A 15,908-nucleotide genomic window follows, 5' to 3' on the forward strand; every position below is an offset into this window, starting at 1 on the left:
TTCCAGAAAAAAATCCCCATACAAACAAAATATTGAAATCAGAATCTATTATTTGAGGTCAATGAGAAGTATGAATATCTTTACACTCCACCAATGCAAGTAATTCTAAGTATGCACCTATATTCTTTCAAAACCAGTTCTGGAATTCTGAATACGAAAACAAGGGGTATTTATTAGAGAACTTTAAGCAAACTAAACCCATAAACATATCTCTAATGCTTTCTTCTCTGAACTTTAAGCACCCATTCAAATAGCTCCCATGCACAATACGCCATTCTTACTTTGAGTAACAGGTCTTACAATTTTTTACCAGTATCTGCATTTTGGTTTTTGTTCTGCACACCCTGTAATTGTGCACATTGAATTGATGCAGTGCTTTTCTGGACAGTTCCACACTGCAAGTCTGTAAACAAAAGTGGGTGCAAATTTTATGTGCTAAATAAAATTTTTCAGAAATGTGCCTGTAAGAATATACTAATGTAATGAAATGTGAATCCTTGATACCTGCAATAGTGTAAAGGTCAGCAATAACATGCTTGCTCATGGCTTTCTCAAAGTACAAGTCAGAAGTTAGACGTGAAATGTGTTGAAAGAGATAATAAAATAAAACCAACTCCTACTTATCCTTTATTTTTTCCTTTTTTTTTTTCAGATAAAAAAGAAAATTAGGCTGCATATGAGGCTGAGCTGAAGGGACAGCAAGCTTAAATTAAATATGTTGATAGACAAGCCCTAGAAAATCTTGTTGTAGCAGATTAAGTTACTATCCTCAGCTGTGGACTCTGCCCCCATCACAAGTCACTGATCCCAAAAGCAGAGCTGACGGAAGGGAATGTGTGCTGACGCCTTAGCCACTTCAGCGCCCAGTGCAGCATCTTAGTTTCATTCCTCTCCCTCAGAGAGAAACATGAACTGAAACAACTGAGGAACAAACTCTTCTGCTAATTCTGCTAAGTGGTGTACTGGAGCAGAGAAGCTGAGCAGGAAAAGGTAAAAACTAACATCACCACATCTGGCAAAATTTCCCAGAGCTATAGTTACAATCTAAATTTTTTCTAAAGTAGCCAAAAGCAGCTGTGCCACTTGCCACAAATCAAAGAATTAAAAACCCCACACTGTTGCTAAAAAGTGTTCAAAAGCACAAATTAAACTGTTTAACAATTAGTAATTATGTTTCACAGGCACTGATTAGTTATTACATATCTTAAAGGCTGAATACTCAAACTCAAACTAGCTTCAAGAAACCAAGAAATTAGGTTCTGCTTGGAATTTTAATAATGACATGACAACCCAACTGCAGAAGTTATAAGCAGCACTAACACATGTAACACCAAAAAAATAGTGTTAAATATCTTTCTAAGATTTGACAAGAGTGTGTACTTAAGTGGGAACACAAACTCGCCTACATTTACTACGCATCCACTTAGGTATGCAGCTGCATTCATTAAATATTTGTATAGAAAAGACTTTAAAAATATTAACAGAAGGAGGAGCTGTATGAAGTTCTTACCAACAGAAGTAAAAAACTGGCATAGGGGACAGAGTATATATAAATTCAAGTTTGCAACTCCAGATATTAAATGTAAAAAAATACACATGCAAATATTTAGTATTTCACTACTACTGAAGTAGTATTTTGAAAACACAGAATTGTCATGGTTGGAAAAGACCTCCAAGATCACCTTGTCCAGATTTTATACAACTTGTTAAGTAAAATTCTTGACTTTGTACCATGCAGTTATCACCCAAGTATTTTTGATTAGGATTAAACACACACAACACTTTATGGAAGGTTTATAAATTAAAACCTACTACTGATCAGCCCACACTCAAGGCTTCAAAAAGAGAATTTACATAATAAGCAGGTCTAAGATTCATGGCTTTTCTTTTTGTAAAATCCCCATCACACTCCTAACTGAAGGGTTCCAGTCTTCCTAGTCTCTTCTTCTAAGCCTCCATCCCTTGACTGTTTTTGTTGTCTTTTTCTATCTCTTTTTTTAGTTCTGCTATGTACTTGAAATGCAGAGACCTGAACTGTACACAAGAATGAAGACAGCAGTTTTGCATAGTGCAATATGATGTCTTCTGTCATCTTAATGCCTTTCCTGATACATTTAGCATTTTGTTGGCTTTCTGCCTTGTCACTCATACTAAATAAAACAGCAAAAAGACACTATGGTTAAAAATAACTTTCTCAACAGTTCTACATAAACTAGGAGTCTGGTCCCATCTTATTACACTTCAAAGACTTCTAATCATCTCACAACACACTTGTTAAAATTATTTCCTGAGCTTCTGGCACTGAACTACTCTGCTTTGCACAGTACTAGATATAATAATCATTATGACCCATAAAAAGCAATATTCCATTTAACTTTATTACAGAAAAAATTTCCTTAGGTCTTAGAAAGATCTGAAGAAAAGCATTATATAGTGATCGCTCAGACTTGATCATCTGACTACTCCCTCATAGCAATAAGCTTACTAGTCTAAACAAGACATTTATACAAAAAGTTTAAACTAAAAATTACTTCATAAGCAACAAGCCAAAATAACTCTTAACTGCTGCTTCAAAACATCATATAATTAGACGCAGAGTTCTCTTTATCAGTCAAGAAGAAATAGCTCTTCATTGCACTTCAATTTGACCTCTTCCTTACTTGAAAGTTGGCAAATGTTTAAAGAAAGTAATGACCTTCAAAATATGTAAAAATAACCAGTCCTGAATAGCTTTTTGCCTGTTATCTTATAACCCTCTACAGGATTTTTACTGTGGGGAGGAAGGACAAGTGGCATTTACTTTTTGGATTCCTACCTTTACTTGAGTTACACTTTCAGTCCTTAATCTTTACATCTTGCTTGAGAAGCCAATGAAGAAAGAAGAAAATTAAGTAAGCTTAAAAGGTAGAAAAGTGTCAAGATCAAACAGATTTTTAGTGATGTTTGTGCTCTTAAAAATAAAGATGTGAAATGGACTATTCCACTTGTCAAAACTAAAACCAACATTGCTGGATTCATAAGTCATTGAGTCAGTCAGCCCAAAAAGACAATGCTGAGCTGATCAGCTTTTACCTCACTCTAAGACACTGCGCTAATTCCTCCCTTTAAGTAATTAGGTTGCTAATTTAGAACACATCTTGACTATTGGAAAAACATGAAACTGTAAGAGCTTGCATTATGTTGGTTTTAATTATCCTACAACAATCACCACCTTGACATACACATATCCAGTTCCATTTCAACTCACTTTCCTTCTCTCCTGCATTTGAGAACTTCTAATACTGTTCAAACAAAATGTTAATGCCACAACATAGTGGCACTAATCAATTCCATCACCACTTGATCCTACAGGAACTGATTCTGCAGAAAGCATGTGACATCCACTAATTCTGTTCTCCCACTAACAGGACTAAGTTTGTTTGCTGACATCATATGCTCCTTCAGATACCAGGAAGAGATTTGCTTTCTGAAACAAGGATATACATACATAAGGAGCACAATCAATATAATTCCAACAAATGCAGTCCAAACCTTCATCTGTTAGAAATCTGAAAGCTAAGCACTGCCTTTAGAGATGAGAGAACATCTAGAAAATAGGACAGACCAGAGGAAGCAGCAACATGCTCTCTAACAAATACAAGATGTGCAGTTAATTTCTATGGCACACAGTGCAGTTATCTCCAACACAGTTTTCTACAAAAGGAACTTCAATTTTCTTAGCCAAGGTGCACTGCATTAATCCGTTACTAATCTATCTCAAGTTTAATTAACAGAGACTGACAAGTTAATGGCAATCTTATAAAACAAGACAACAAGGGTGACCACAAACTCTCAAGCATAACACTGCAGGAACACTGCAAGATCTGATATTAAGGTCAAGCCTTATCTTTATGCACAGAGGTATCACATTCTAACGAAAAAGTTGTCATTATATCTGCTGGGCTGAAGAATTTAGCTCCATACCACCACCATGCAGAAAAATATGCTTCCCTGAAGACTAGCTTCTATATAAGTGATTAATAGAGAATACATTACCAAGTAATTATACTCTGGTTGATCTCAATTGTGAAGATTATCCCAGTTGAAAGAAAACTTGGGTTTAGATTTCAATACTCAGATAAGAGTCGACTTTGTCTCTACCGTCCAAACCAAGATCAAGATTTTTCATCAGGGATAACAGACAGGTAACGGGAAACATCAAGAGTGAAACATTTTCTCTCCAGTGTTTTTACCAAGACATCATACCAGTAATTTTTCACCTACCTTCAACCTTGAACAAGGTGAACTTTTTAAGTTTCCTTTTCATACACCTCTCATTAACTACAAGCCATACCTATGCCATCACACTGCTAACAATGCTCACACACATCCAGCAATCCTTATCATATACTGTTGAAATGTGAAGTGACTCTTTTAGGCACCGCTCTACATTGTCCTCCTTTGATCTCATCTTCCTGACTTGAAAAATACACTTATCCTTGGAAGCCGACTCTGAATGCATACAGCCACCTCCCAACACCATTGTCAGGTCAAAGAGCAGCTGCTGAGGTTGCACTGGCACTTCCCGGTTATCCAAAGTTCTGAAGTTTTGCTGAATTCAACTGTATAGAGAGCTTGAAAATACCACTGAACAACTTCACACCATGAAGATACAACAATTCACACTGACTATTCAAGTAACGGGTGATGCAAGTACATAGGTATGTGGTTTAGATGCCAACGTATACTGGCTATTACCACACTTGAGCACTCCTAACACCTTTTGTGAAGTACCACTTACTGTCCTATCACTTCTAATACATCCTTATCAGAAATCATTCGTTGTTTTAAAGTAATTTTTCCCAAGAAACAGTAACAGTTGTGTCTTCTGAGTGATCTGTTATGGCCAAATAACCAAGTATTGATCTCCAAGATTTTCCCCAGAAGATGAATCCTGATGCAAAAATGAAACTTATGGTTTGGTTTATAACATAGTTTTCTTAAGAACTATATGTTTACAGAATTTGTCTATTCTTTGTTAGAATTTTGCAGGTGATGAGGAGTTCATTTTCTAAGCTAATAAACTATAGGGAATTCAGATTCTAAAGTTTAAATTAAGGTTAACAACCATGAGCTGCACTGTCACAGGTACCAACTGTAAAGCATTTTCTCTAATCGTAGGGAAGAAATTTAAAAAATTAGAGACTAGAGGCAAAATCAAGTATTGTAAATGTTATCATAAAATCACATTAACTATTTCTACTTGTAATTTTTCTGTAGAAGACAATTATGATCAACCAGAACAGATACATGATGCAACAGGAAAAATCACTTAAGGAAACACAAGGCACTGAGGTGATCTTTATGTAACAGATAATTATAGTTATGTTGAATCAATTACATTTTTGTATCTAATTATTTGGCATCTTATGAGAAAAGAGAACTAGATCCAGAAGATAATCTAAATGCCCTGCCACCTACTAGACTCCACAACCCAAAGTTAAGCAACCAAGTTCTGCTCTACAATGAAAAGGGCACGTTATGCAGAAGTTGTTTAAACACCTCATACTCACGTGAGAAGGAACTGAAGTCAGTCAAGAATAAACATAAAGATCAGAGTTTTAAGTCTCCATAATTTAACACCATGCTGGGAAAATAAAAAGAAAAAAAGAAGAAAAAAACCCCTTTAATCTACTCTTTCAACACTTCGCCTGTAACATGGAGACCTGGGTTCATATCATTGATTTATACTCAATCACGCTTCTTGTGAGCCAGTTCCTGGGCTACATACCCCATTCACTACGTTCCCAAATGAGTATTACTCCTCAAGAATGAAACTGATTGGTGTCTGGAAGCACCTCACACCCACTCTGTGCTCTGGCAGTTAAAGCATTCCCTTTGGCAACGGACAGATAGGGGTTTCAAGTTCCCTCAAAAGATTTGAATGCAAATCTCAACATACTGGGCAGGTGCTCAAACCAGTTACCTGTTTATAAAGAAACGCAACATCACATCCTTTTTCTGCCAAACAACAAGTGCAAGATTAGGCCTTGCTCTGTCTCCTGCTTCACAGAATAGAAGAATTCCATGTACATTTGCACATTGCCAATGGTATCTCTGTTTGCCTTCTAATTTAACTGATGCAAGCTTTGAAAGTTACAGCTTTTTTTCTTCCCACACTGCTATGTATAAGTATGCAATTAGACACCCTTGCAGTATAGAACAAGTCTTTACCAATAGACATACTCAGTTTCTCACCTCAGGTTTAAAAAACCAAACCCAAACGTTACATTAAAATAGCCCAGTATATATGCTATTTGCACAGTTACAATTTACCCTTTTTGTCCCGAGTTCTGCTTCATACTTTAATGTGAACTGGACTTAAACATCTGGCATATAGCCATATTATGAATGCAGAAAGGAGGATGAGTACATAAGAAACCTTTTTTTATCAGAATTGCTGTACTGAAACAAGCTCCAAAGTAGATAATTATACTAGAAAAACCACTTTGCCAGCACACTTCATTTTAAACCACAGTATAAATGCTTTTTACCAAGTTAGTTTTCTATCAGACACCAGCAAACCTTTTCAAATACAGAAATGCCTTTCTTTACCTGTTAATAAAAGGAAAACAATACAGCTGTATTTAATTAATATTTACAAAGTCTTGAGGTTTTCTGATGAACGACCAAAGCAGTAATTACTCTAGTGTTCCAAATACCGTAATGTCAAGGCCTTCTACAACACTACTTGTCATTTTAAGAAAGTACTTCCAAAAAAACAAGCCAGTTGCTAGAACATTTAACAATTTTAAACATGACATATGAATTCAAATATGACTCCTGTTATTTAAGAAGTAGCAGGCTGTTTTAAATCTTACCCTTCAGTATTCTAAAAGCCAACAGTAACAGGAATGCACTTACTCAAAAGTGCAAACTAGAAAAAAGAAGTAATAGGTGAAACAGGTAGTTACAACACTTAGCATTTGATGTTAAGATCCAGTCTTTGAGGAAACATCATAGCAGAATTTGCATTTAAAAGTGCCACAGGACTTCTTAAAGCCTGCAACTTCAAACTACAGCAAGATATTTTAATTGAAAGCAGCAAACAGAAGTGTTATGAAAATTATTTACATGGGAAAATATGTGGCCACATGTGAACTTCAGACTACATTAAGCTTTCTGTGTCCATAAACCTCTGAATGAATGCTAACTTCTACACTGCATTTTTACTACTTCACAACACGTATTGCTGTGGTAATGAAAGACACCTGACATCACTTACTGGCCTGATCAACTCCTGCAGATTCCTAAGCTAAATCAGTGTAATGAAGACATGTTTTTATTTACATTCTCATTAAGTTCAGATTTTTGAAAGGAAAATTAATAAAAACTAAGTACCATATATACCATCACCTACTTCTATATAGCAAAAATTAGCATCACCTGCTATTCCATACATCGCAAGGCAACATGACACACATTGGAATCACACATTAACATTTAACTCTGTATTACTTCATTAACGCTAATGTTAATTAAATTTAACATTCTAGTACACTGCTTCACAAATTGCTGCAATATAAATACTCTATGTCTCGTTAAACCATCCACAGTGCTAACCATTAGTGGGGCTTTTAACATGTGAACACTCAATTTTTTTTGGATCACAGCTTGCTGGAAAACAGTTCCTATGTGTATAAACCAGCCAGACTTCAAAGTGTTGGACACTTAAAATTTGTAGTAAGAGTTCTAAGATGATCATAAGACAAAAAAGATGTACTGTTTGGGAAAGTTCAGTGGTCAGATTAAAAACGAATGACTGCAGGCTCGAATGCTTAATTAAAGACAATTCAAAGACAATCTATTTTTGACAAATTCAGAAAAAACACCGCAATCCTCGGAAAGGACAGACAGGTCCCTTTAAGGCACGTAAAGCTCTGCACCGAAGCAACAGCCTCTTAGACCACCAGGAGTCACGTCTTACAAGTTGAACTACAGTGTCGGTATCTCATAATTAACATAGAATGCAAGCATTTTGTTCTAGTAAGCGACCTACGGAACTAATTTATGGCCAAACAGTTCCACTGCAGAGGCTTCAAGAATTACCTTTTAAAATAAAAACCCCCGCAGCACTAACTGACACGTACCCTTTTAACATTCCTTAAGCTCTTTTTCAGGAATCTGTCCCACGTGAGACATCTAAGATCATTATTATAACTTGAGACAGATTTTTCTTCTAAGATCCATGTTTTCAAGAAAGGTCAAATACAAGTTAATTTCATGTCCTCGTGCAGCCCGTCTCACGAAGCTCGGTGCTCTTTGTTGCTTCCCTGCAGGACCTCCCACGACACAGACTGGGTCCCTCACACAGTCAATCACCACCACGGCAAAAACATCATCAGTTTCTAAACGCTAAGTCGTCCGAGCCAGCATGTGCGTTAACTACTGCTGACTACAGAACACGCTGCAAGTCATTCACGTTCCCCCTCTCCTAGCTTAACCCTGCATCCACAAACAACACACAACGATCTCTGCACAGAGCTGCCAGGAGACCCGCAGCACGGAAGCCGGGAGTCTCGTTCCACATAAGCACACGCCCCGCATCACCACCCAAAGAAAGGGCACAGACACGCACGGGAGGTGTTTCTCACAACCCCCGGGCCCGCAGCGCTGCCCGGGAGCGCCCCGAGGGCGGGACCCGCAGCCCCCCCCCCCCGCCCCGGGCAGGCGCTGCCGCCGGGCGCCCCGCGGCGCAGGCACCTGTAGCCGCCGCGGCCAGGGCCGCCCCTCCCGGCCGGGAGCCGCGGCGGGACAAAGCCCGGGCCGCCCCCGGCGGGGCGCGGGGACCCACGCGGTCCCTCGAGAGCCGCCGAGCTCGGCTCGGCCCCGCTCGGCCCGGGCCCGGCCGGACCCCCAGGCCTGCGTGGGCGCCGCGGCCGCGGGGGAGACTGCCCGGCGAGCCGGGGCTGGCGGCCCCGCGCTGGGACCTGTTGCTCGCACACGGGACGCGGGAACGGGGCCTGCGCTCACCGTCCTTCCCTTGCCGCGCTGACACGCTCTGACCCCGCCGCCGGCTGAAAGGAACGCTGGCCCGCACCCCGCCGCCTCTGCCCGCCGAGCCCGCGGAGCTCCCCGGCCACAGCCCCCGCAGAGCTGCGCAGCCGCCGCCAAGCCCGGCCCGGCCCTGCCCCCCGGCCCTGCCCCCCGGCCCGGCACCGCCCCCCGGCCCGGCCCTGCCCCCTGGCCCTGCCCCCCGGCCCGGCCCTGCCCCCCGGCCCGGCCCTGCCCCCCGGCCCTGCCCCCCCGGCCCTGCCCCCCCGGCCCGGCCCCCCGGCCCGGCCCCCCGGCCCGGCCCCCCGGCCCGGCCCCCCGGCCCTGCCCCCCGGCCCGCTCCCGCTCCCGCTCCCGGCACCGCCCGCTCTCGCGCAGGCGCGGGGCCGCCCACAGCCCCGGGAGCGCGCCGGCCGCGCGGCGGGACCGGAGCGGGGCCGGCTGGGCGCGCGCGCCCCCTGGCGGGCGGGCGGGGCGGGGCGCGGAGGTCGTGCCCGTGTTCCCGTGTCCGCGTCCTGCCTGGGGAGGCACCTCCGCGGGACCCTCTGCGCCTGCTGGGCTGCGGGCTGCGCCTTTCTCCTCTCACTCTGGGCACCACGCCGCCCTGGGTGCTCCGTGCCGCTGCAGCCCCTTTCTTTTCCACCCTCTTAGTCATCTCCCCCCATCCTCCTTGTCCTGCTGCTGGAGCTGCAACCCGAGCTTGAAAGCCGCAGCCAGGCTGCTGTGGGGCAAAAAAGTGTTAACTCCATTTGACAGTCTGCCTTTGGGGGAGAGGAGGAACAGAAGGGGCCCAGAACCCAGTGTCGTGAAGAAGGAAGGAAACAGGACAACATAAGTAGTTGTAACCGGTTCTCTGTATTCATGGTTGCAGTTTTACAGCACCAAGGAAGCATATCTTCAGCTTTGTGGTTTAGTTTGAGCTGAAAACTGCATTCCCACACCTGGTTTTTCAGGCTAGCCGACCTACATAATTGCCTCAGGCATTAAAAGAAATGTTCCACATTAGATCAGAAAAAAAGGCTTTCTTAGATCACTAAAAAATCCTTGAGAGATACCTGCTTTATTCCATCTCTCCTTGCTTCAGTTTAACCATTTATAGATGGGCATAATTTAACTCTGTATTGTTCTCCATAGTGAAATCCAGATACAGCCTTTCAACTTCCTGCAATTTTACCCGATGCCAGGTTTTCTTTGAACGAGTTCTGAAGACAGACAATCTGATTTAAAAGTCCCAAAACCAGATCCCATGGTTTTCTCTTCTGTCGGAAAATGCCAGCTGACCTGACCACTAACACACGCCCTCCCCAGCCACCTGCAGAGGAAAGTCGGAAAGCATTCTGCCTTTTCACGCTGTGGCTCACACTCACCGGAATGTTTTTGTTTGCTGTCTTCAGGGCAGCAATGCCTTGTAACTGCATTTAACCAGCTGTTTCAGTTCTGGCCACCATCAAGGGTCTTTGCGCACAAAACTGCAGCACCGCAGGAAATACAAATATTGGTGGACTGCAGAATTATTTACTTGGGAAATAAAGTCAGAGGGAAAAAATTACACTGGTGATTCCTGACTGAGCAGCACCAAGCACGGTTCTTTTCACTTTCTTATGAAAATGGTGAAAGAAGCCTCACATGAACATTTTTCTACAGATTGATTTTGTAAAGGACCTGACAACCAGAAAGAACATTTGCAAAATATGGTACTTGCCTAGAAGACATAATGGCTGCAAAAAAGTAGGTAGGTTCACCAGTTGGGTGTTCATTGTTTTCATTCTCATCCAAAAGATCGCTGTCTTTTCTAAATGCAAGGCTGGGATATACAGAGAAAAACATCCCCCCAAATTCTAGTTACAGTTTCCCTCAACTGAGAGCGTATCTCCTTCCTGTCACAACCTCATTGCCTCCAGTTCACATAATGTCTGGTAGCCAGTTTTTAAACCAGGATAAGGGAATTTTCTTCAATATGTTGTGCAATTTGTTTTAGAGCAGAGGAGGAGGACTGACTCTGGTTCTAGAGTTTCTCTTTCCCTTTATGTGTTACTACAATTCTAATCTTTTGCCAGAAAGGGATATCACACCAGGTTAAGACTGAACTTGAGTTATCTCTTGGATGTATCTGCTTAAAGATTTGTTTGTTTCTTTGGTAACCAATCTCCTCCCTCTAGCTTTCATGAAACCTAATATTAGCCCTTGCCCAGCTGGCAAATCCATTCATAAGATGCTTGAATGAGGTGTACTTGGCTAATTCTATCCAACAGATTACAATATTCTGTCAGGCCAAGAAGTTGGCCTCTCTGAAAATGTTTCACAATAGAGCACAGGATTGATGGCATTATTTGTACAGATCCAGATAAACTTTCTTTTTTAAATCACGGTGTTACCACTTTAAATGGAGAGGTCTGATGGTTCTTTTTGCCTTACGGGTGCTGTATTTTGGTATGCTGAGAACACAAAAATTGCTGTGAGAAAAATCAACATTTTGGCTTGAATTTAACAAAACATACAAATTAAAAATAATTGATGTAGAGAAAGAGGGTGAATGGGACAATGAGGAAGGACAGTGATGACTGGGAAGATAAAGACTTTTAGTCTTTTGTTTTGTTTTAGCTGACTAATCTTTCATGTGAGGATCTACAGCTCTTAAAGACAATTGGAACATTACCAAAGTATTGCAAACTTGCAAAAGTGTTCCATTTCTTCATCAAAGTTTTCAATTATTATCTTCAAGTAGAAAGGACCTGAAAAGAAATATGTGAGCAATACCTTTTGTGAGCTTGCGTCTTAGAACACTTTTATTTTAGAAGTGTTTTTTCTATGATTTTACCATCAGTGATTATGGGAACATTAAGTCATGATTGCAGCTACCGAACCGATGTATTCAGGTAACTTAATTTATTATTGAAAAGCCTTGTTTTTAGGGTTGATCCATTTACTCCCTGAACAAATATTTTTTTAACAAAGAAAATATTAATCTTATATTAATTGAATTTGGCATTAATCAGTGTCACTATTTCACAGCAACATGCTGATATAACTGTCAATCAATCTAAATCTGTCTGATGGGAATCAATGGAAAAGAGAAAAAAATCTGGCTCAAGCTGAGGCATCAGCCTAACAGAATGTTTCCTTTGAAACCATTGCCCTCTGCAGGGAGAATGAAAAATCACGGAAGGATTAGATAAAAATTCCCTTTTATGTAACTGTGTAACTGAATTTATGCTTTACAATCCAGGAGTGGTTCTACAGACTGATGCAAAAAAGGAATGCCCTGACTGAAGAGCCACAGCGGCCACAGTGCTTATGTCAGTGAAGCCTGGAGGAAAACTAATCCCCATCTGTCCACCCCATTACTCTTCTCCTCTTTAGCTCTTTATCTCTAAACTCACTGAACATCCATTCTACAACAGATGTACTTTCTCTTCCAACTTCATCTTGGATCCCATCCAAACTTGTGTCATCTCTCTTTATTTGCCAAAATATTTTTTCTATGCAATCCCTAAAGAATTCTTGCCTGCTTGTCTGTATTCCATCCTCTTTCTTGACTTTTTTTGCTGTTATTTTTTAATTTTGATTTTGTTTTTCTGTGGGCTTGTGGGTTTTTTGTGTGTGTGTGGGTTTTTTTGTTTTGTTTTGTTTAGGGGGGCAGGGCAGATGTTTTATTATCTTAATGACCCTTTCCTTCTTGATCTTTTATTCTTACAAGGTTTTGAGGAACTGTTTTTTTCTTTTTCTTTTTATCTCTCTACTTTCATGTCTGGCATCTGTTTAAATAGACTCTCTCCTGTCTCTGAGAACTTCACAGAGATTTTTCTCTTGGCTTTTAGATATTGATAGCTTGTATCTTGGTTAATCACATTTAAATGTCACCTCTAACTGAATATAGATGAAAGCAAGCTGCTTCCTGCTCTGACTTTGCCTATATATTCTCCCTGTGTTAGAGGGAAAATGACAGTATCTCACAGTGGTCTTTTTAGTTTGATTTAGAGCAATCTTATGTGTCCTGACTACAAATCCAGTGATTGGTTTAGCCTGAAGTAGGACACATGCACCAGCCATCTAAAACAATGTAGCATGTAGTAACAGCATTTAGAATCTGGTAGTAGTACTAGTCCATCTTCAATTGTGTTTCAAAGAGTGCAAAATTCAGAAGTCGAGGAGCTACATTATGCATTAAGCAGGAATAAAAAAGTATCTCTTTGCCTCCATAACCCAGCAACAGGAACCATGAATTTTTAAATTAATACAGCAAACCAATTTAATTTTAGCTTTCACTGAACTAGGACAAAAACCCAAGGATTCAAATATGGTCATGTTTTTCTCATTGATAGCATCTAGAACTATTTATAGGCCTATATCCTATCCAATAAATACATTGTGCATTCATGTTCATCTGGGTGGCTGCAACATCTTCCTCTCTGACTTACAGTGTCCTCTGCCACTCCTTAATCCTTCAGAGCTGAAATCGCACAGCTCCAAGTAAGGTCACAGTATTTACAAATAAGGCCATAAGCCCAATGGAAGTTCAGCTGTAGAAAAAGGCTAATCTCCAGAAGAGAGGTCTGAAGTCTGGGACAACTACTCATCTCTCTATGAAGGGTCTTAAGCCCAGAAATAGGAATCATTCCCAGAAGATGGGTGCCCCATATTAAAGCTGGGAGTAAGGTTGTTAATGCAACAGTTTGGGGCATGAATTTTAGTCCAGAAAAATAATAAGTAATAAAAATTATCTTTCTTGCCACTGTTTTCACTTCCACTATTAATTTATACTCAAATCAGTGATTACCTGATCAGGCTCTTTATATTTGTTTGGTGCTTCTTGTTCTTTCTTGTGTACCTTCTCATTTTTGTATGTTATTCTCTTTATGATCACATACCTGTCTGTCTTTTTTATATTCTTGCAGTCATCTGTGTGCCTTCCTCTGCACAACTTTCCATCTTTGGTTTTATTCTGAATAAATCTAAAAGGACTTTAAGAATGTATTTAAGTCTTTCTGGAAACCAAAAGCTTACTTTTCTATTTATAACAGTTATTGATCTGTGTCACAATGAACTTTCTTTCCCTGACTTGCCATTTGGAGGCTGGATGTTTCCTGAAGTCCAAAGTCAAGACAGGATTTTATTTGGATTTTAGTGCGAACCTGCCTTACTTGCATATACTTTTAATGGGTTTACCTGACAGTTTGATTATTTTACTTTTCATTTCTACTCTTTCTACTTTGTGGAGTGTCTTGTCTAAAACTCATAAAAGTACATGCATATATTTGTACAGAAATAAAACCCTATGAGATAACTGACAGATGTGTAAGAAAACAGGCAAAGAATCAGCAAAAGTTTGAACAGTTAATTTCCTTAGGTGGTAAATCCTAATGAAATAAGACTTCTGTGGATTTTAGTTTCTTCTCAGGTATGATCGTCTTTCCTGAAAGGCAGCTTAGTGGTGGTAATTATGTTAATGACAAAACCTTCCAATCTGATAATGCTGCAGTGTAAAGCTTAGGCTTTATATATTTACAGTCAAAATTATGTCACTACTGTGTATTGTTCACATATTCTATAAACCTGAAGTGCAATAAATCTTTCTCTTGAAAGTAAACTAGATGTACAGTAAGACAGTTGTAAGATATTCTAAGACTTACATAAGCAACATAATAATTCTTGCTCCCTTTTTCTGAATCTTCACCAAAATAAACTTGCACACTATGCTGTAATTGTCAGTGTAGTTTGGTGTAGGTTTTCACTTTGTGTGTCCCTGTTATACTTTAATTACAGACATAAAAATATTTTTGGCCATTCTGTACTTTATCCCCATGTCTGATATGACATGAAGCAGAATAACTATTAAAATTATTTTTCTTAAAACTTTTATTTGAAGATTCCCCTAGGTTTTGTGCTTGCTTTCAGCAGATTATAAACAACATCTGGGGTAGTTAACTGCCAGCCAGCATGTTCCCCAGTATTTAAAGCAATGCTTAAAATCTGTTTATTTGTATCCATAACAGCAGAAGTTACATTGCAAATATTCTGAAACTAAAAGAGACAATTATTTTTTCTTTAAGAAACATGGTTAGAAAAATACTTCATACATCATTTAATTATATGCATCAATCTGGAGTGTCATGACACAGAGGAAATTCAGGTATGGCACCCAGTGCCTTTGTAGAAGTCTGTGCTGATCCAAACATAATGTCTTCCTTAACACACACAGGTTGTCAATGGATTTCCATTACTAACTCCTGAGAAACAGAGGCATAGCTGCTTGATTTGTGAAAATCAGTAGCACCAAAATACCCTTGTCATATGTTGCCATAAGGAAAGCTAATATATTTGATCACCTTTTGTAAGAAAGCAATAGCAGCTACACAATTGTCTTTAAGGAAAAGAGAAGTTGTTTTAATACTAACAGAATAATAATTCCCCATACCTATGTGGAGCTATATGGATGGTCTTCAATATCTTTGGGTAATCTGGAAGCTGCAGGGCCAATTCTACACCACGCTCACGAATCTGCACCTTGACAGAAAGGTGCAAAAAACTATTTTGGAATACATGGCACAAATACCACTCTATTTTGCAACATTTCCTAAAAAGTATAGTCAAACACATGATGCTTGGTAGCTCCACTGCTCCCAGGATCTTCAATGACTGTCATCTCCCAGCACTAATTCTTCTTTCAGAGGAGCTGATGGCCTGCATTGAGCCAACACTGCATACCAGTGTGCTGAATCAGCTCAGTATAAGACTGTTTTGGTATGCAACCCAGCAAGCATCCATGCTGAGTTATTTTGCTTTGCTCCAGGCACAGCAATTAAGAGGTATTTTTTTACTGCATTTGCAATGCAGGCAATTCAGCCTTCTTCCCAGTGTTGTAGTCTGGGAAACAC

At 40.2% G+C, this 15,908-nt stretch overlaps 1 protein-coding gene across 2 annotated transcripts in view; it reads right to left on the minus strand.

The window, feature by feature from the left end:
• PALS1 (protein associated with LIN7 1, MAGUK p55 family member) overlaps window positions 1–9,112 on the minus strand; it is a 56,991-nt gene extending 47,879 nt beyond the window's left edge. The window contains exons 1-2 of one of the 2 annotated variants that reach the window (XM_051620853.1): window positions 9,013–9,110; window positions 5,553–5,626 (exon numbers count right to left, since the gene is read on the minus strand). The gene's annotated coding sequence lies outside the window, so the exon portion shown is untranslated. Of the gene's footprint in view, window positions 1–5,552; window positions 5,627–9,012 lie in introns of both variants that reach the window. The other variant, XM_051620851.1, reaches the window with a different exon arrangement.
• Window positions 9,113–15,908: the final 6,796 nt, after the last annotated feature.

This window comes from Apus apus, chromosome 5, assembly GCF_020740795.1.
Source record: "Apus apus isolate bApuApu2 chromosome 5, bApuApu2.pri.cur, whole genome shotgun sequence".
NCBI classification, from domain to species: Eukaryota; Metazoa; Chordata; class Aves; order Apodiformes; family Apodidae; genus Apus; species Apus apus.